The following is a 20,463-nucleotide window of genomic DNA, read 5'->3' as shown; positions in this document are numbered from 1 at the left end:
AGGAGGTGGAGGAGAAACTGACTGCATGGCGAGTGGAAGGAAAACTAAGGTAGGTAATCTCAAAAATTAATCTGCTTTGTGATGTCGCTGTGCTAATAGAATGTTCACAAGTGTAGGGACACTGTTTGATAACTTAGTGATAAGTTTAACAATTGTTTGAATTCTGAATGCAGATGTTGAGATTGTTTGAAACTCTGAATGCAGATGTAGAGAGGGAAAAAAAAACAATGCTTTGAATTGCTCGTTTTTTTTTTAATTGAACTCAAGATCAAAAGTCGTGCTTGAAGATTTTCCCTTTCTTTTTCCACAGCGTATAGTCTTTCAGCGTGTAATGCACAAAAATAATGACCACAGCGTGTAGAAATTCGACGCGAGAAGATTTGCCAATCACGTCTCAATGTCTCATCAAAATGGCCGCTGCGTGCGTGTTATTGCGTTGCCAACCAACAACGTCATCGTTGACTGAGGCCTCTCCTTCAAAATGGCCGCCAGGACGTCAACAGCGTGACGCGTCAACAACGAGACTTTGCGCTGCCAATCACACGCTGAAGCAGCGCCAACCACGACCGTTCAACGCCAATGACGAGGTATTTATTCAGTACCTAAACGGATGCGCAGCGCGATGAAATAAACGCGGAATAAACATGGACACTTATCTGACAGTGCCTGTTCACATCCGCTTCGCTCCAAACGAAATTCCTCCTCTGGGATCTGGTACTGCGTCCGTGATGCGATTCCTCTTTCTCCTTTGGTGCAACTCGAAGTGACGAGGTGAGTCAGCGGGTCCGTGTTTTGCTCCTGAGCATCGTCGCCAACATTTCTGTAGTGTTTGCCAATGACGTGTTGACACAGGAAGCTTGTAAATAAGATTTATTGGCTCAGGAGCGACACAGCGACATCATTAACCTCCAACAGCCAACTGACGAACTGTTGGCATTCCACATCTCGCTCCAGAACTCCCAACACCAGGAGTTCTATCTACTAGTGCCAGTGAGGCACATTTACAGAATACTACAGTTTACTAATATCCATGTATGCGAACGATATGACAATCTACTTAACCAACCCCAACGAGAACTTTGACCTGGTAATGAGAGAGCTTATTAGATATGGAGGGCTGACGGGCATACAGATAAATTGGTCAAAATCGGTACTGATGCCACTGACGGATGACACTGACAGATATGAGACGGAGTTCCCCATCTAGTGGACGGACGGGGAGGTAAAATATCTGGGTATTTGGATCAGCAGATCCATACAGGAAATATGGTTGTCAAATTATTGTAGAATAATAGATTGGGTTGAAGGGAAGGTAAAGAGGTGGAAAACCCTGCCTCTTTCCCTCGCGGGGCGTATAGCCATCATTAAAATGGTCATCCTACCCAAGCTACTCTATCTTTTTGTTAATATTCCCATGCCCTTAACCACCCACTTTTTCAAAAGTCTCCGGACTGGAATTCGTGAACTGATTTGGGCGGGAAGGGAACCAAGAGTATCATGGAAACTATTGACTCTTTCCTTTGAACAGGGAGAATTAGCAGCCCCTGATTTCGAATTATATGCATACAGTGCACAGGCACAATACCTACACAACTAGCACCATCCAATCCCGTACCTACCACATGTGGCTATTGAAATGGATGTGGCTGCGCCCACTCCGCTCAATGCAACGGTATACCACCCATATAGATGTTCCCATTCAGACATTAACACTGTTGAAGCCACATGATGGGCATGGAGGAATATAGTAAAGCGGGTAGGCATTAAGGAGCTCTATGCGCCATCTATGCCGCTGGGGGGTAACCCGCTATTGGGGCCACTAACGGACAAGGCTGTGGGTGAACATGCTAAGAGAGTTCTGACGGCCGCTAGTGATCTCTATCCAGATGATACATTTCTGACCCTACAAAAATTATGTGAGCCAGATGTTCCCTCGGCGTCTGATATGCTATTATATTATCAGCTGCGAGCCGCATGTAGAGCAAGATATTCGGAATTTCCGGATGTTCCGGCTTCATTACCGGCGCTGGAAAATGTCCTGTCTAATAGCTCACCCCGCAAATTGTTTACACGTATTTATAGTATTACGCAGGAGACATCACTTATACTGCGAAGTACATCTAGGGCAGATTGGGAAACAGAAGCTGCCATTACAACTACTGATAAGCAATGGTCATTCTGTTGTTCACAGCTGGCAAACCTATCACCGAATTACAGATTAAGGCTTATACACATTAACTATTTACATAGAACGTTTCGTACACCTACGCAGTTATATCGCATGGGTCACCAACCAGATGCGAAGTGTTGGAGATGCGGGGAACAGGAGGCAACGTTCTTCCACTTAACATAGCATTGCAATACCATAGCACACTATTGGTCAGAAGTAATAAGACACATAGGATGCATTATAGATACAAATGTGCGGGTTGACCCACTGGTGGCGCTTTTGGGTTTTGTCATGGAAGTACCCAGAGACTTCCGTAAGTTAACTACTATCCTGCTATTATTGGCTAAACGACAGATAGCGCTGCATTGGAAGAAGTTGACGCCACCTTCTGTGGCGGGTTGGGTGCGTTCGGTGATTTATTGTAAGGATCAGCTGTCGAATTATTGGGACCTCTTGCCAGTGGATCTAGGCCGGCTGATATATGGGAACCGTTCGAGGGGTGGTTGAAACAGGGGGGCTTAGATTTCTGTGCAAATAGTCAAGATACACAATAAGAAGTGGAAATATGGCAGTCTCAATATCGAATTAAGTAGTGGCTGATTAGCATATATGATACTGATAGCATCTGAAATGGCAAAATTCAACTGGGCGAATTGCACAGTAATGTAAAAATGCGTAGGGGGCGATATGGCAGGATGGAGTGGGGAGAATTATGTCTTAAAGTTTTATAGGTTACATGGAGAAATACGCTGCGTCAGAACCTTACCCTTACTGAACGGCAGGCGTAAGGGTGACGCAGTGCCATAAGGATAGGCTGGTGTCTTGCATAACAGGACTTGCGTCATGCTTGTGACACAATCAATCAATCAATCAATCAATCACGACATTTATAGAGCGCACTACTCACCCGTAGGGTCTCAAGGCGCTGGGAGGGGGGGTGCCGTTACTGCTCGAACAGCCAGGTCTTGAGCTTCTTCCTGAAGGCGAGGTGGTCTTGGGTCAGGCGCAGGTCGGTCGGGAGGGAGTTCCAGGTCTTGGCGGCCAGGTAGGAGAAGGACCTTCCTCCTGTTGTCGCTCTTCGGATGCGTGGGACATCGGCGAGGGCGTGGCTGGTTGATCTGAGGTGGCGCTTGGGAGCGTAGAAGTTGATTCGGTTGTTGAGGTAGCTCGGGCCTTGGTCGTGTAGGGCTTTGTGTGCGTGGGTGAGGAGACGGAAGGGGATTCTTTTCTTGACGGGGAGCCAGTGCAGGTCTCTCAGATGTCCGGAGATGTGGCTGTTTCGTGGGAGGTCGAGGATGAGTCTGGCTGAGGCGTTCTGTATCCGCTGGAGTCTCTTCTGGAGCTTGGCGGTGGTTCCGGCGTAGAGGGCGTTGCCGTAGTCCAGTCGGCTGGTGACGAGGGCCTGGGTGACGGTCTTCCTGGTCTCGGTGGGGATCCACCAGAAGATCTTCCGTAGCATGCGTAGGATGTTGAAGCATGATGAGGAGACGGCGTTGACTTGTCTGGTCATGGAGAGGGAGGAGTCCAGGATGAAGCCCAGGTTGCGTGCGTGGTCCGTTGGTTTGGGTGCGATGCCCAGGGCGGGGGGCCACCAGGAGTCGTCCCAGGCGGAGGGCGAGGAGCCCAGGATGAGGACCTCCGTCTTGTCTGAGTTCAGTTTTAGGCGGCTGGTAGTCATCCACTCGGCTACATCTCTCATCCCTTCGTGCAGGTTGGTTCTGGCGGCGGCGGGGTCGTTGGTCAGGGAGAGGATCAGCTGGGTGTCGTCGGCGTAGGAGATGATGTTGAGGTTGTGTTTGCGTACGATGGCCGCGAGGGGGCTCATGTAGACGTTGAAGAGGGTGGGGCTCAGCGAGGATCCTTGGGGGACGCCGCAGATGACTTCGGTGGCCTCTGACTTGTACGGTGGTAGGCGGACTCTCTGTGTTCTTCCGTCGAGGAAGGAGGTGATCCATTCCAGTGCCTTCTCCTGGATTCCGATGTTGCCGAGGCGCTGTACTAGGGTGCGGTGGCAGACAGTGTCGAACGCCGCGGAGAGGTCTAGGAGGATGAGGGCCGCTGTTTCTCCGTTGTCCATCAGGGTTCGGATGTCATCGGTGGCACCGATGAGGGCGGTCTCGGTGCTGTGGTTGGCTCGGAAGCCAGACTGTGAGGGGTCGAGGGATCCATTCGTCTCGAGGAAGGCGGCCAGCTGTTTGTTGACGGTCTTTTCGATGACTTTGGCCGGGAACAGGAGGAGCGAGATGGGACGGTAATTCTTGAGTTCGGTGGGGTCCGCTGTAGGTTTCTTGAGTAGAGCGCTGAGTTCCGCGTGCTTCCAGCTCTCCGGGAAGGTGGCGGTGTCGAAGGAGGTGTTGATGATGTCCCGCAGGTGGGGTGCGATGACCACGTCGGCCTTGTTGAAGACGTGATGAGGGCAGGGGTCGGTTGGAGATCCGGAGTGGATGGAGTTCATAGTGCGGATGGTGTCTTCGGTGCTGATCGGAGTCCAGGCGTGGAGGGTGGTGGTGGGTGGCGTTGCTGTGGTCGTGGCGTGCGTCGGTTGGATGCTGAAGCTGTTGTGTATGTCCGCGATCTTGTTGTGGAAGAAGGAGGCGAGGGAGTTGCAGAGGTCTTGCGACGGGGTGATGTCGTTGTTTCCGGCGTTGGGGTTGGAGAGCTCTTTTACGATGTTGAAGAGTTCCTTGCAGTTGTGTGCGTTGTTGTCTAGCCGGTCCTTGTAGGCATTTTTCTTGGTGGCGCGGATCAGTTGGTGGTGTTTCCGGGTGGCGAGCTTGAGGGTGGTCATGTTGTCCATTGTTGGTTCCCTTCTCCACACGTTCTCGAGGGCTCGGCAGTTCTTCTTGGAGCTCTTGAGTTCGTCGGTGAACCATGGGGCTTTTCTGCTGCCAGGTCTGCTGGGCGGGGTCCTCAGAGGGGCGAGTTCGTCCGCGCAGTTGCTGATCCACTTAGTGAGGTTGTCGGCGGCCTGGCTGGGGTTCGCTGAGCCGGCGGGAGGGTGCTGGCTCAGGGAGGCGGTGAGCTGGTCGGCTGTGATCTTGTTCCAGCTTCTTCGGGCAACCTGTTGCTGGTGGTGGTGGATCGTCGTTCTTTTGAAGGTGAAGTGGACGCAGCTGTGGTCCGTCCAGTGGAGTCCTGTTGCGTGGCTGAAGGCGATGTCTTTGCTGGATGAGAAGACGGCGTCGAGCGTGTGTCCGGCGAGGTGGGTGGGGGTGTTCACCAGCTGCTTGAGTCCGAGGTTGGCGAGGTTGTCAAGCAGGGCGATGGTGTTACGGTCGCTGTTGTTCTCCAGGTGGAAGTTGAGGTCCCCCAGGAGGATGTAGTCGGCGGAGGGGAGGGCATGCGGGCTGATGAAGTCGGCGATGTCCTCGCTGAATCGTGTGCGTGGTCCTGGGGGTCGGTAGATCAGGGTGCCTCTGAGGGTTGTTCTGGGGTCCGTGTGGATCTGGAAGTGCAGGTGTTCGGCGGTGGTTAGGGTGTCGTCGGTGTTGGTCGTGATGCGGATGGTGTCTCTGTGGATGATGGCGATGCCTCCTCCCGTCTGGTTGGCGGTGCGGTCCCTCCGTGTGATCTTGTAGCCTTCTGGGATGGCGATGGCGATGGCGATGTCGGGCGCTGAGGAGGCGTTCATCCAGGTCTCTGTGAGGAAGGCGACGTCAGGGGCTGTGGTGTCGAGGAGGTTCCAGAGTTCGATGGCGTGTCTGTGTACGGAGCGGGTGTTGAGCAGGATGCACTTGAGGTGGTTGCCGCTGGAGTTCGGCTTGGCGGGTGCTGGTGCAGGGTCGGTCCGGATGCAGGTGAATTTGCAGGCGTGGCAGCTGAAGGGTCCGTGGGTGTGCTTCGGGGTGGCTCGGTGACATCCCGGGATGTCGCCGGTGTTGAGTACGAGGAGGTCGGCGGCGTTGTAGGTGCGTCGGGTCGTCTTCCGTCGGTGGGGGCCAGGGGTCCTGGCACTGGGCGCGGTCCAGGTGCGGACGGGCGCAGACGGGCTTACCTTTGGCGCGCCTTCGGCGCACAATCGGCGCGCCCGCTGCGCGTCAACGCTGCGCGTTCGCACGGTCGCCATATATGGCGAAGTGCGCGGGGGGGCGGAGCAGCTGGGAGGCGGGAGCGGGGAGGGTACAGAATGAAGAAAGGGGCGGGGCTAAGCGGCAGTGGCGGGAAGCGGGGAGGGAAGAGACGGGGCGAGCAAAGATAAACTACAGGCAAGCAGGAAAAAAGGTGAAAAGGAATACAACTTACAGGTTACAACAGAGTGCAATTTACAAACACAATACAACAGATACGGTGGCGCAAGGCAGGAAGCGAGCACGGACCACGCTGATCGAGGCAGGGGGCGTGATCACGTGTCGGCAGCCAGAGCAGAGAGGCAGGCAGTCGGGGGGCACACGCAGCAGCTGGTGGCCGTGCGGCGCGGGGGTGACCTAGACTAGGTCACACTCACCTGCGTCGCACGGTCGCCATATATGGCCAAGTGCGCGGGGGGGCGGAGCAGCTGGGAGCCGGGAGCGGGGAGGGTACAGAATGAAGAAAGGGGCGGGGCTAAGCGGCAGTGGCGGGAAGCGGGGAGGGAAGAGACGGGGCGAGCAAAGATAAACTACAGGCAAGCAGGAAAAAAGGTGAAAAGGAATACAACTTACAGGTTACAACAGAGTGCAATTTACAAACACAATACAACAGATACGGTGGCGCAAGGCAGGAAGCGAGCACAGACCACGCTGCTCAAGGCAGGGGGCGTGGTCACGTGTCGGCAGCCAGAGCAGAGAGGCAGGCAGTCGGGGGGCACACGCAGCAGCTGGTGGCCGTGCGGCGCGGGGGGTGACCTAGACTAGACAACTGCAGCAATGCGTGATTTTAGCGCTAACATATACGTCAGGATTCCAGACGCATATGTAATTTATTGCAACATGGAGCGCCGTGCAGTGAATACGGCGCATCCATGTTGTCGCTAGAAGAGCACGTTGAAAAGTGTTGCAACGCTGTTTTGTCGCAGCGATGCAACGCTTTTCATGAATGAGGCCCAGGAATACATCCTATCTTATTGATAGTGCACATTCCTGCCCTTTTGTTTTGTTGCAGGGCTGCGCAGCAACATTCCTTGCAGCGCTATCCAGCACCAAAACCTCTGAAATGAGGCCCCAAGTGTTTGCAGCAATTTTATGACCAGCTATTTTCTGGTCTTAAAAAACTGCCTCTAACTGGACTTAGCTGCAGTTTTAGAGGGTTAGCGCCGGACGGGAATTTCATTGTGAATATCGCGAAGTGGGTTTAGCTGCAGTTTTTGCACGAGACCACCTAGCTCGCATCTCATTTTTGTTAAGTCCCACTAAAAGAAGTGGCGATCTTGAAAATTAACGTTTACCCTGGAACAGTGCCGCTAACTGCAATTAACGGCGCTTTGTAAATAAGGCGATAAAAAAAACCTGCTATAACGTCCAAAAATTGATGCTACGGTGGCGTCAAGGTTTTGTGAATATGCCCCTAAGCCCCTTAAGTGATTTTGCTGATTTTTGTACCGAACGGTAAATCAAAATACAGGATGAAATCTGACCGGTACCAGCTTAGCACAAATAACTCAACACTCACTGCTTCACTTCGGAAATGTCATTCATTCAGGAAGAAAGTACAGACCAGGCAGATCTCGCGATACTTCCGGTGCAGTCCCTAGAGTTCCAGCGAAAGTAGGGTTGGATATGGATAACATCCTTACAATAGACTAGGGTGCAATACCATGGGTCGTCACTAGGGGTCCCAAATCAAGACTGCCAGGCTCCTCGATAAATAGACACCAGGGGTGCAGTACCTGGGGTCGTCACTAGGGGTCCCTAATCTCATCAGCAAGGCTCCACACTGTAACATACATGGGCGGGGGTTGCAGGGTCGTGGCTGTTATTTATTTATTTATTAATGCGATTTTATATAGCGCGAACTTTACCCGAAGGTGTCAGAGCGCTTTACATAAGGACCAGTTGAAAAACATAAGGATTTAGGATTACATGCGTTAAATGAAGGATACAAACAGAAACAATTGCAAATGTACAAGATGTAAAGTCACAAAAGGAGATACAATGGATATACTCTAAGTGTCACATAGGAATGGTATATAGTACAAAGGTCTACTGCAAATACTAGTGATTAGAGTTATTTCTATTTACATAAGGAAGGGATATGACTGGATATACTCTAAGAGTCACATAGGAATGGTAGAGAGTACAAAGGTCAACCGCATATACTCGTGATTAGAGTTATCTCTATATACATAGGGAAGGGATACACATGGATATACTCTAAGGGCCCAATTCACAGAACTAACTCAAGACAAAATCCTAAACTTACTACTTTTGGTATTCACAGAAGTTCGGATTTTGTCTTAAGACAGACTTAAGACAGACTTAAGACAGAATCCTAACTTAAGTCTGTCTTAAGTCTGTCTTAACACTAAATCCTAACTTCTGTGAATACCAAAAGTAGTAAATTTAGGATTTTGTCTTAACTTAGTTCTGTGAATCGGGCCCTAAAGTCACATAGGAATGGTAGAGAGCACAATGGTCTACTACATGTACTAGTGATTAGAGTTATATCTATATACATAGGGAAGGGATATGACTGGCAGGCTCACGGAGGCCCTGAGTATGGAGTGTAGATAGGGGGCCCGAGGCCGCCAAATCCCTGCCAGGGGCCGCCACGCAAATATGTATCTAAGGATATATATTGGCGTGGCGGCCCCTGGGTTTGGCGGCCCTGTGCAGGTGCACAGCTTGCACATGCCTTAGGCCGGCACTGTGACTGGATATACTCTAAGAGTCACATAGGAATGGTAGATGGTACAAAGGTCTACTGCATATACTAGTGAATAGAGTTATCTCTATATACAGAAAAGCAGAGTTCCATAAGTGGGGTCGGAGGGGGGATGCAGTCACAGCACAAGGGGAGGGTGGGAGGTTGCACACAATAAAACATTACAAAACAGGGGGGTAGGGAAATGAGAAAACTCGAGGATGGCGCAGGGTGAGGTAACAAAAAGCAGTGGGATGGTTTCAAGAGAGGCTGAAAGTAAGAGACAAGAACAGTTTAAGGGGCTGGGGAAGGAAGAGGGGGGACAGAGAGAAAGGGAAAGCAAGAGCGAGACAAAACGAGCAAGACAGCGAGGGGTGGTTCGGAGGCACAGAAGTGACAACAGAAAGGTCGCTGGGACAGAGGAAGAGGCCAGAGATCGCCAAAATGGCAGATCAGGAGAGGGGCGGTAGAAGAAGAGAGCCATAAAAAGAAAATGGCGGGAGCACCAAGGTCCAAGTCCGACATTCAAGGTGGAGGGTCACCACAGCCAGCAAGTCCGGAGGGAGAAAGGCAGTCGGCCCAAGTCCACAGCCGCCCCATCCATGAGCAGCGGGGGCAGAGGTGTTAAATCCAGAGACCAGGGGTCAGGGAACAAAGGCAGCTCTCCGCAGAACGGGAGGCGGCAAAGTCTAAAAATAATGTCAAAGGAAAGCAGGAAGGAGCGTCTCACCAGGACGAATTGCAGAAAAATAGGCTCAAGAGTGGTTGCAGAGAGCCGTACAGACTCTAAACCTCCCCCGTGACCCAAATCGGCCCGAGGTCTAGCAAAGAGGCGAGCGGCGAAGCTAGAAGTGTCGGAGGGGGCTCCTCTCCGATAAGGTTAAGGAGTGAAGAGCTCAGAGCAGCCATGGAGAGCGGCGCCGGCACCCTCTCACCTCGGTCGTGTCTGCAAGTCAATCCATCAGTCCCACGACGAGGCAAAGCAGGCAGGCCGGCTGAAGAGAATGGCAGTAGAAATCGGGCCGCCCAGAGACAGGATGGGGAGTCTCCGCCCGGCTCCTCTGCAAACCTCCGGAGAGACGAGATTAGTATCGGGCATCGGACACAGAGCCACAGAGCGAAGGGGCCGGTCCAGTGCTAAAAACTGGGCAATGAAGAGGATCTGGCGGGAGGGGGGGGAGAAAAGACTAGCAGCGGAGTCTGGAGGGGAGCAATGCCCTATGCCCGGCTGGGTAGGTGTCAGTCGCGGCAAGATACCTGGGCCGGACAACCCGAGCAGAGCGGCTCCAACGGACATCGGCCATGCTGGCTCAGGAACTCCGCAGGAGAAAAGCATCAAGCCTCAAGCGCCAGCACCGACGATCATCTCGGGCTCAAAAGCGCTGGAATGGGGCCTCGAGGATCAACAAGGACCCAGGTGAGAACAGAACAATGGGAAAAGGGGTTTTAACAACAATTGCACCTATCCTATTTAATGCCTGCTAGTTTTTCTGGTGCCACGGATCGGAGATACTTTTCCCTAGACCTCCCAGAACAAAAGACTTTTGTTCTAACATACAATTTTTTCAAGACTGATCCAGCACACAAAATAGTATAGTGAAAATCTGTATAGTAACCATCACAGTTCATAAGACAAAGATAAATCAATTCAGTAGCAGATTCTTGAAAGTTTTTGGGAGTTCAATCTTTATTTGAATCTTCACATGTAGCCAACGCGTTTCGTCCTCCACGGACTTCTTCAGGGCTACAAATAATATTTATATATACATACAATTAATATATATACACAATATATACACTTTTTGACATTTAAAAATACATTTTCGTTTCATTAAACATGTTTAAAAAAACCAGTAACAGAACCCAAGGGGTGATCTGAAAAGACTAAATGGTTCTCTTTCCAAAACCTGTGAGTTTTATACAATTTACATATTTACACAAAAAATGGCTATACCATTGTCCTAAACAAAAAATATGCTACTCCTTTCTTCTCTTGTTACTTAAATTTTTATATAAGAACAGAATAGATTGGTCTTAATAAGGAAAGAACAGAGGTGGGGCCTAACAACCTCATATCTTTTTTTTATTTAAGTTTTAAGGTGCATTTCTGGTAATGTCATAATTTTATTGTTTGTGGGTGTTCTTTGAAAAGAACATTTTTTGATTAAATAGAAGCCTGAAAGTTGGCTTACCGAGTAAAGTAAATTTTTCTTCATGATGTAAGCGAGATAATCTTCCATCCAGGGATAGTATTATTAAAAGAAATTTTTTTTATTCTAGAATACAAGAATGAAACCATATTAGAATTAGGCATATTGTGTAACCAACAATGATGTTGTGGGTACTTTCAGGCAATTGCATACCTTATTCTTGGTATGTGACAGAGTCTTCAACAACATCAAATTTAGGCGAATTTAAGTCAAATGGCTCAGTATAACAGAAGTCTAAATCAGAAAAATACAGAGAAATACAAGTAAGTATAAAAAGGGCCATTCGTTATTTTGTATCTGCCACTAGATTGAAAGTTAACAACACTCCCAGGTATAAATAGTCAAAATAACTCTGGGGTATTCTAGTCGTGAGCAGTTTACAGAAGGTCACATGTATATAAAACCATTATTATCCCAAGACAGAAATTGCTATTTAGGTGAGGGAATGGTAGCTATTTTATGTTGTCACACTCCCTTAAATATCCCTCACTGTAGAAAACTCGCTATCTAAATGCTTGAAAACAGGCTAAGTATCAAGTTCCCAAATCACTCGTGCTCTAGCTTAGTAGTTCCGGGTTATCACGCTTTTCGCAATATTAGCATCTAGTTAGGAACACTACTGTCACCCTGATGATATTATCTTTTACTAAGGAAGGGAAGTCTTGCATAAAGAAAGGAAGCCATATTGTAATGGCACACTTCCTTAAATATCTAACACTGGGGATAAGCTGCTCTCTCGATATTTTAATTATCGCTAGGTAACAGGTTCCCAAATTAGTTAAACTAAGTTCTTTTTATAAGCTATAGTATGCTCGAAAACATCTATCCATGTTGCATAAAGCTAAAGACAAATAATTTATTCTAGCCTCATTGCACTTACTTGGAAATTACGTGTCCCGCCGGCTCAATCGCTAAATCTAGTGAAGCCCCGTCTTATATATGGTGTATGATTAGTAAACTGGATACACCTGTGAATCTATTATTCTAATCTACTAGCAGGGCGTCATTTTACTCGGTACTCAGTACTCCGCTTCCAGTCAGCGTTTTGTACTCGTTAGAGGGGGCGTGGCCTCGCAGAGGGCGTGGCTGCCGCCTTTGGGCGTTTCCCTGTTCAGCGCTGGGGTCGCTGTCTCAGGGGTGGTCGTGACGGGCTGTCAAGCGCCTTCAGATCGGGCTTTTTTAAGCAGGTGAGCTCAGCGAGGGTTAAAATCAGAATAAAGTGACAAGAGTGAAATTTTAAAACACAGAGTTGCAAATACAGTTCTCCGGCTTCCGCCTCAGAGAATAACAACACACAAGTGCACTCCGCTTCCAGTCAGCGTTTTGTACTCGTTAGAGGGGGCGTGGCCTCGCAGAGGGCGTGGCTGCCGCCTTTGGGCGTTTCCCTGTTCAGCGCTGGGGTCGCTGTCTCAGGGGTGGTCGTGACGGGCTGTCAAGCGCCTTCAGATCGGGCTTTTTTAAGCAGGTGAGCTCAGCGAGGGTTAAAATCAGAATAAAGTGACAATAGTGAAATTTTAAAACACAGAGTTGCAAATACAGTTCTCCGGCTTCCGCCTCAGAGAATAAAAACACACAAGTGCACTCCGCTTCCAGTCAGCGTTTTGTACTCGTTAGAGGGGGCGTGGCCTCGCAGAGGGCGTGGCTGCCGCCTTTGGGCGTTTCCCTGTTCAGCGCTGGGGTCGCTGTCTCAGGGGTGGTCGTGACGGGCTGTCAAGCGCCTTCAGATCGGGCTTTTTTAAGCAGGTGAGCTCAGCGAGGGTTAAAATCAGAATAAAGTGACAAGAGTGAAATTTTAAAACACAGAGTTGCAAATACAGTTCTCCGGCTTCCGCCTCAGAGAATAACAACAATTATCCCTAAGGAAAGCTGAGGCAAGTTGGATCTGTAGATTGAGGACGATCCACCAGGGATTAAACATCAATTCGGAACTGTATCATTTTTTGTAATTCAGAACATTTGTAATTCTGATCCAGAATGTATTTTCAAAAATTTTGTATAAAGATGACCCATGAAAACATGTGACCCTTGGATTAGTTCATCTGGTTGAATTTAATACAAAGGTACATAAACTAATTTCAAATTATTGGTTGAAAAAACTGATGTAGTACAATTTTGTTATAATATTGAGATCATTGTGACATATTATAAAGGTATACAAACTAATGACCCCAATAATAGAATTAATGGATTTATGTTGTGTAATGTGAAAAGTATTGAGAATACTGTTTGGAGGGATTTCGATTTTTAATGTTCGCATTTCTTCCATGATAATTCTTCATTCAATTTTGGGCCTGAAGAACTCTATTCCCGTTACCAATTTTCAATTACACTAAAAATAACTGCAAATATCTGTGCAAATATCTGTGCACTTTAAGTAATCAGTTTTCCATTTCTTTATTGAGTGTCGCGTATACACTATAAGATGGCGCTCAAAATTGTGTCATGTTTACAGGATAGCCTCACCGACATCCTTGATTTGTACACACTATAAGATGGCGACCAAAACCACGCTATTAAGTTGAATATCTAAACCGATCCAAAATGGCGGGTCCGGATGATGATCGTTTTTTCCCCGGAATATCTCAAACTAGTACATCTTAAGAAAAATGGACAGAAAAGGGTTAATTTGTATTTACATAGAATTGTATGACACTAACAGCCACAATTATAATCACATCGAGTTACGCAACTTTTTTAAATATTTTTTATATATCTTGAACGTATTCAATTCTTTCCTCATTTTCCTTAAATGGAATGTGGATAGGAGTGGTATTATTATTAAATAATACAACTATGCTAGAGAGAGTAGGTCATATGAGCCTTAGATTCAAAATCCGCCGGCATTGTCAAGATGGCGTACTTTTTACGGAGATTAGAATAATAGATTCACAGGTGTATCCAGTTTACTAATCATACACCATATATAAGACGGGGCTTCACTAGATTTACTCATCACTAGGAAAGACGCCACGCGATTGAGCCGGCGGGACCCGTAATTTCCAAGTAAGTGCAATGAGGCTAGAATAAATTATTTGTCTTTAGCTTTATGTAACATGAATAGATTTTTTCGAGCATACTATAGCTTATAAAGAGAACTTAGTTTAACTAATTTGGGAACCTGGTACCTAGCGATAATTAAAATATCGAGAGAGCAGCTTATCCCCAGTGTTAGATATTTAAGGAAGTGTGCCATTACAATATGGCTTCCTTTCTTTATGCAAGACTTCCCTTCCTTAGTAAAAGATAATATCATCAGGGTGACAGTAGTGTTCCTAACTAGATGCTAATATTGCTAAAAGCGTGATAACCCGGAACTACTAAGCTAGAGCACGAGTTATTTGGGAACTTGATACTTAGCCTGTTTTCAAGCATTTAGATAGCGAGTTTTCTACAGTGAGGGATATTTAAGGGAGTGTGACAACATAAAATAGCTACCATTCCCTCACCTAAATAGCAATTTCTGTTTTGGGATAATAATGGTTTTATATACATGTGACCTTCTGTAAACTGCTCACGACTAGACTACCCCAGAGTTATTTTGACTATTTATACCTGGGAGTGTTGTTAACTTTCAATCTAGTGGCAGATACAAAATAACGAATGGCTCTTTTTATACTTACTTGTATTTCTCTGTATTTTTCTGTATTTTTCTGATTTAGACTTCTGTTATACTGAGCCATTTGACTTAAATTCGCCTAAATTTGATGTTGTTGAAGACTCTGTCACATACCAAGAATAAGGTATGCAATTGCCTGAAAGTACCCACAACATCATTGTTGGTTACACAATATGCCTAATTCTAATATGGTTTCATTCTTGTATTCTAGAATAAAAATAAATTCTTTTAATAATACTATCCCTGGATGGAAGATTATCTCGCTTACATCATGAAGAAAAATTTACTTTACTCGGTAAGCCAACTTTCAGGCTTCTATTTAATCAAAAAATGTTCTTTTCAAAGAACACCCACAAACAATAAAATTATGACATTACCAGAAATGCACCTTAAAACTTAAATAAAAAAAAGATATGAGGTTGTTAGGCCCCACCTCTGTTCTTTCCTTATTAAGACCAATCTATTCTGTTCTTATATAAAAATTTAAGTAACAAGAGAAGAAAGGAGTAGCAGATTTTTTGTTTAGAACAATGGTATAGCCATTTTTTGTGTAAATATGTAAATTGTATAAAACTCACAGGTTTTGGAAAGAGAACCGTTTAGTCTTTTCAGATCACCCCTTGGGTTCTGTTACTGTTTTTTTTTAACATGCTTAATGAAACGAAAATGTATTTTTAAATGTCAAAAAGTGTATATATTGTGTATATATATTAATTGTATGTATATATAAATATTATTTGTAGCCCTGAAGAAGTCCGTGGAGGACGAAACGCGTTGGCTACATGTGAAGATGCAAATAAAGATTGAACTCCCAAAAACTTTCAAGAATCTGCTACTGAATTGATTTATCTTTGTCTTATGAACTGTGATGGTTACTATACAGATTTTCACTATACTATTTTGTGTGCTGGATCAGTCTTGAAAAAAAGGACCCAGGTGAGTGGGCCATCCCCGGGGGAGGTGGTAATCCAGGGAATACAGCCTAAAAGGCTGTGTCTGGCCGGGAGCTCCTGGAGGCTGCTACTACAGGTCCTGGTCCAGTCAGACTCCACGCTGTATGTGGACAGCGTATGACTGCAGCAAGATAAAGATTAGTAAAATGGGCCTGCCTGTTTTATTTATTGTTTTGTCTTAAGCGACGCTCTTCAGACATGGCTTACCAGCAATCAGGGTGAAAGAATCTGAACAAACATCCGCCTGCCCATAATGCATTGTAAATACATAGCCGACCCAAACCCAAAAAAAAAGCATTTCTTGTTAATTATAGTTTATTCTAGTGGTTTATTGCACAATATTGTTGTGTTCATTATACGTGTGTCCCTCATGGGACACCTTACCCTGCGTGCGCGTTAGTGTCCCTGTGAGGACACCAGCTGATAACTGTCAGAACTGACAGTTACCAGCTGATCGCCGAGCTGACTGCAGCTGTGCTCCATGTTAAGGAGCATGCGTGTTGGCCAATTAATAAAGGAGTTAAGAACTTACATCTTGTCCTCGTATTCTTAACAAAACTGGCGACGAGGGGCCAACATGCAAGAACCCACAGAGAAAGAAAAATAGAAGCAGTCACCTGAGAAAAACTTCAAAGCGTTTATATAGAAGAGCGACAAGCTGAAAATCGGGAAAAACTGAGGAGTAGGAGCCAAAAGAACTGTGAGTGAACTGACGCGTCGGTTGGTGTGTGTAAACGAAGGCACCGCAGATAAATGTTAAGCAGTTATCAGCGACGAAAATGAATGGAAAGTAGAATTAAACCTAATATTGTGAAAGAAAAGAAGTGTTCGCTGGAAACTAATGTGAGAGAAGAAGCGTTCAACTGCAAAGCAAACGGACAAGAGAAATGGCCGTATGCAGTGAACTGACAAGGAGCAGCTAAAGTGATCAGAGCCGGCAACCACGTCATCGTGTCAACACGAATAGTGTGTGGAACTAATGCGCTGAGGAAAAGACCCATAAGCAGCAATTAGCGGAGAAAACCGATGAAAAGCTGTAAAAACAGGCACTTTGGGGATAATAATACTTGAGCGCCTGAGGAGCAAAAGTACAGCTGCCGAGTCAACTGACAAAACCAACGGCCGCAGCTGTGAACTGTCACCAACAGCTGAGGAGAATCGGAGCCGATGGCAACGTCATCGCGTCGTAAGGAATTGACGTGGCGGCCATTTTAGGTGTTGAATAAACACACATTGAACTCAGCGTTCTAGTGCACCAAAGCTTAAACTAGGAAGTAACGCAGAGGGCAAACACAACGCGATCGAGCAGATCTCTTCAGTGACCAAAGAAGTAGCTGTGCACCAAAGCAACAACAAGAACCAGGAGAAAAACGGTAAATTCGAAATAATCTATTTACTTTGAACTTTTCGGCAACATACAGTGACTTTGAATTAGCGATTTGTAACACTTATTAGATTTCAGTACAACCAAACTAACTACAGAATAAGGAAGGTGACATTGGTGCAGCAGCGCATTAAATAGAAAAGCCGCATTTAACCCCGATTGCGTAACAGGATGTGTGTGAGGAATGAAGAACTGGACTTGGAACGAGGGCGGCGGGTGGGCAAGTTTGGAGGGAGGTGGGTCCCGGGTTGGGGTTGGGGCGGTTTGGGGGGTTTGTTCTCTCTCTTGGCGTTATTACTCCAGCATCTTCTTCAGCTGTCTCTTGGTACAGCAAAGAGACTCATTTTGCCTTATATGCTTCATGATATACCCACCACGGATGTTTCTTTCTTATATTTAGCATCCATTGCATATACCATGTGTACTGTATGCTTTTTGCATTGCCTGAGAGATTTTTGTCTAATAAAAACATTTAATACTAAAATAATATGTCTGGGTTTACATCCATAAATCTACTGCTTCTAGTGGTCGGTATCTGAGACGCTTGGAAAAGGATGAAAACAAAGAACAATGATATGGCGCTTGTTCTTACCACACTGGCCCGCACATCACGCTGCGTGCCGTGGCTCTTATTCACCTCGGTTTCCAAAACACAATTCGGAGCAGTGAAAACCACTGCGTCAAGTGTGCTGATGCCTTCGCATAAAGAGCCCTTCCTCACTAGAAACAATCATCCCCACCAAGGCCTCTCAGCTCCAGTAACCCTCTCCCCGAACTGTCCGGTAGCTCCTCTCTATGCCTGTCCCTGAGGCTTATGGTCCCATCCCTTCCAAGGCCTCTCTGTTCCAGTAACCCCCTCCCTGAGCTGTCCTGTAGCTCTGCAGTAATGATGCCTCAAGGCTTGTAGCGATAATTGTAAGTCAACGAAAAAACAGCCCTGTTCTTCTCTAATATAAAGATACCTATGGGCGCGTGTTAATTCCGACAGAATTCATTAGTCAGAATAAGGTATTAAAATCAAATGTTTTATAATAAGTGAGCCGGAAAATCAGTTATAGTACACGAATCGAACCCATATAATAAAGCTCAGATTCGTCAACTATAACGATTTCAAGCCTTGAGGAAGTCGTCTATCGACTAAACACGTGTCGGCTGTTTGCTTGTCATACTGACGTGTCAACACTCTTGAGATGCGTCAAAACCTTTGAGACCAAGATTACTGTATGCTCAATGTCATTTTTCATTGTTTTTCTCTGATATCAAATACATTACTGACTGAGGATAGTCAGCTAAGACTCTTTTTTGTGCTCTGTTAAAAATTATAATTGGTCAATGTCTATGGAGGTTACCTCTGTGTACTGAGTGGCACTGTGGATGGCACAGTGTTTGAAATTGAGCACACTAGGGGATATTTTGCGTTGTACAATTGCAAACCAACAGAGGTGCTGGCTTTTCTCTAAAACCACTGCCATCATTTCTCATACATGAGAATATATTTAGTAGCAAACTATCCAGGGAGTACACGTGACTCAGTTTTGCCATTCAGCCCTTTTGAACCAGCTGGTAAGAGGCAAGTGCGGCCGGCACTGGTAATAGTGGTGAGGCGGGGAAGGGGGGGGGGGGGGGGGGGGGTTGGGAGAAGAGGATAGACGACGGGTTAGGGATAGTAAAATAAAAAATGTAAAGAAACACTTACTGAGTTGGCGATGCAGGGAGCGCAAGATAAGGGTTTTTTATTTTTTATTTTACTTTCCCTATCCCGTCATCTGCCCACTATACCCTGCCCCAGCACCCTACTGCTGTTACCTGTGGCAGCTGCGCCTGGTAAGAGGAGAATTTGGTGATGGTTGTCTTATTGATACATTTCACCTTACAAATTATATAAATAACCCTACTGAGCCTTTTTTAAATATCTACATAACAGATACAACATCGCGCACAAGTGACTTTGGGGCAGGTTTATGTTGGTAATGCGCCACGTTTGCGTCACGCAACTGTGGCGTAAACGTGGCGCATCCCTACGACCCATTTACAACGTGACGCAACTAGGCAGATGCGTCACGTTGTAAAGCCCTGCACCACTTGTGGGCGATCCGGCGCAGGGTGGGCGTTCCGGGGCAGGTGCGCCTTCGCAAAAGTGGCTGAGTGAAATCTATAAGATTTCACTCAGTCACTTTCAGGCCAATGCTGTGTCAAAACCCTGCGCCTGCTTGAAGCAGGCGTAAGGCTTGACGCAGCATTGGACAGATAGGGCACCCCCGAGCCTTGCTGGAGCTGCGTCGCGCTTGCGACGCAACTCCAGCAATGCGCCACCTTTACGGCACAGATGCGTCATGCATCTGTGCCGTTTTTGCCCCATGGTGCGCCACATTGTAAATGCGGTGCACCATGGGTGGCGGAGCAGCGGCGCAAGATAACTGGCGCATCCCTGAGGATGCGCCAGTTATCATAAATCTGCCACTTAGTTCAGAAATAGAGAGCAAGTTTGAATTTTTTAAGGGAAGCTTTTCATGCAAGTGCAGATGCATTGGATTACACACCAGAAACAAGCTGAAATATTACTGCTACCTGTGCTATACTGCACAACAGAGCCATGAGAAAGGGCTTACCCCTTGGTCCTAAGTATGGCAGTTGTGCTGACGACGGAAATTTACTCCCCTACCCAACAAAACCTGGCCAAGAAACAACTATGATTGCAGAGGGCAGTGCAAGCCAAACTGGCATAACAAATAACTATTTTGAGGGGAAGTGTTAATCAAACATTGTCAAAATAAATAGGCAGAGTATTTTACTTTTATTTACTAACACACATTTTATTGATTCACAAATGAAGAACTGGAAGAAAAGACCCCGGTAATGATCAGTTATTTGTAATGATATTTTTACTTTGCAAACATAACTACAACTAAATGAAAAAAGCATGTCATAACTTCAAACTAAAATTACTTTTTCTTTACTTTGCTAGTGGTCTGATATGTTTGTTTGAAGCCCACAGCACAAATCATGCCCCTTCTTGGCCTTGCATTGGTGTCCGGGCACTGATGTGCTGCACATACTAGACACCTCCTCATTTTCGGCTGAATGTATTGATCTTTCCATAGTGGCATTAGCTGTATGTATTTATTCCAGGGACATTTTTTATGTGAGTAGGACTACTTGTTAAATCACCACGTTGTTTTATGACCTCATCCTGAAAGTTGGCTAAATGTCAGAAAAGAATATGTGGTGAATTTGCAAGGAGATCTACAGACCTACATAAAGCTTGTTGTTGCTGTTTAGAATACTGCTGCTCTTGTCTGAATAACCCCCTCATTTAGAAAATGAGAGACCGTGCTTATGGCCTGTAAACATTT

At 46.5% G+C, this 20,463-nt stretch overlaps 2 long non-coding RNA genes across 2 annotated transcripts in view; one reads left to right on the top strand and one right to left on the bottom strand.

The window, feature by feature from the left end:
- Positions 1–20,463, bottom strand: part of LOC144768474 (uncharacterized) — a 381,170-nt gene that overhangs the window by 239,275 nt on the left and 121,432 nt on the right. The gene's annotated exons all lie outside the window — the stretch shown is intronic.
- LOC144768469 (uncharacterized) lies at positions 14,823–15,772 on the top strand. Its single transcript, XR_013598548.1, has 3 exons — positions 14,823–14,897; positions 14,985–15,068; positions 15,517–15,772. It is a non-coding gene; the product is annotated as an uncharacterized LOC144768469 (long non-coding RNA).

The sequence above is a fragment of the Lissotriton helveticus genome, chromosome 1_1 (genome assembly GCF_964261635.1).
Source record: "Lissotriton helveticus chromosome 1_1, aLisHel1.1, whole genome shotgun sequence".
In the NCBI taxonomy this organism is placed as follows: domain Eukaryota; kingdom Metazoa; phylum Chordata; class Amphibia; order Caudata; family Salamandridae; genus Lissotriton; species Lissotriton helveticus.
Note: the sequence above shows the minus strand (reverse complement) of the source record. Positions and strands in the feature narration are given on the sequence as shown.